This window comes from Elephantulus edwardii, unplaced genomic scaffold (assembly GCF_000299155.1).
Source record: "Elephantulus edwardii isolate Elephantulus edwardi_28Jun2011 unplaced genomic scaffold, EleEdw1.0 scaffold01950, whole genome shotgun sequence".
NCBI lineage: Eukaryota > Metazoa > Chordata > Mammalia > Macroscelidea > Macroscelididae > Elephantulus > Elephantulus edwardii.
The window spans coordinates 3,859-5,777 of NW_006401700.1; positions in this window are offsets into that span (position 1 = coordinate 3,859).

Genomic DNA, 1,919 nt, shown 5'->3' on the forward strand with positions numbered 1-1,919 from the left:
AAAATTAATAAAAAAAATAAAAAGAAAAAATCCCAACAAAACAATGAATTTGTAAAACATTACACAAGGCAGGGCAGCCTGGGGGACATTATGCTGTGTGAAATATCTCAGTCACAAAAGGACAAATACCGCATAGTGCCACTGTTATAAAACAGGAGAGACATGGTAGAGGTTGGGGAGAGAATGAGGAGAGTAGATAGATAATGAACACTGTGTTATAACAGATGAGGGGAAAAATTTTACAGAAGAAATACATGATTAGGCATTATATGTATGACAGCAATGTGGAACAAGGGGTACATTTTTATGAGGGTTGGGAGGGGGGAAGAAAAGGTACAATGAAAAAATGAAAAAAAACCCATTTTTTAAAGATGAATAAAACAAAAAGACAAATCATTCTTTTGAAGAGGGAATTGTTAAAAAAATAAAAGCACTAAATTATGTAAAAAAGAACCAAAAATTTCTGGCAAAAAAAAGATAAGGAGAAATGACAAACATCCATTAATAATTGGAATATGGCCTGTACTAAGTGTGAGTCTAGGAAAATTTGAAGTTGTAAAAAAATGAAATAGAATGCATAAATATCAACATTTAGGCATTTGTGAGCTGAGACAGACTGGTATTGGCTATTCTGAAGCAGACATGATCTACTATGCCAGAAATGACAAACTGTAGAGCAATGGGGTGACATTCATCATCAATAAGGAACATTTTAAAATCTATTCTGACATACAATGCTGTGAATGATAGCATACTATCCATACCCATACAAAGTTTTGTTACTATAATTCAAATTTAGGCACCAACTACTAAAGCCAAAGATGAAGAAATTGAGTAGTTCTACAAACTTTTGCAGTCTGAACTTGATCGAACATGCAATCAAGATGCTTTAATAATACTGGTGATTGGAATGCAAAAAAAGTTGGAAGAAGAAGGCCTGGTAGTTGGAAAATATGGCCTTTGTGACAGAAATGAAGCTAGAGATCACATGACGGAATTTTTATTTATTCTTTGTAAATTTTTTTTAAAAACACCCATAAGTGGTAAACATACACATAGACTTTGCCTGACAGACCACACAGTAATAATACTGACTGCATCTGTGGAAAGAATTGATGGAGAAGTCCAATATCAGCACTTAAAACTAAGACAGGGTCTAACTCTGGAAGAAGTCATCAAGTACTTGTCATTATAATCTTGTGTAAAAATGGCATAGTGACATTAGATCTTACCTAACTTCAGGGGACAGAGGAGATTCAGCATTATTATTATCAGATCAGTGCTGATTTCTGTAAGGTGGAGGTCAGACATACCTTTTCTTCAAACATTTTTTACAAATTTTGACACCAGCTGTCCTTCCAGGTAATGTTTAATTTTTTTTCTGGATTCAGTAACTTGTTGCAGTGGCCACAAAGAACTCAAACCATACTCCTGATTGTGGATTTACCAGAGAAGTAACAGTGTCTTAGGAGAAAAATACTCTTACAGTTACAGTCATGGGGGTGGTGGTGGTGGTGGGGAATTTATTTCCTATAAGTAATAAAGCAAAAATGTGGGAACTGGGAATTTGCAGTTAGAACAATGTCTGTTCAAAGATCTTTTACAGTTCAGTAGCATATAAAATTTAAAAATTAGGTAAGATTATACCTTTCCACAGATTTGCTAAAAACCATGAAATCATAGTTTTATAAACACTGGTAAGGTTGTTTGTTTTTTTTTTTTAAATGGCCTCTATTTTTTTTTTGTGTGTGTGTACAGTCAAATTGGATCTGGCTGGTACAGGAAGAGATTGCCCCTCCTTCTCCAGCAGAAAATCTGGTGGATTTGAATCACATACCTCTGGGATTGCAGTGCAGCTTCTTGCCACTAGGCCACCAAAGCTCCATACACTGGTAAGGTTTCTTCAGCCTAAGGTTTCA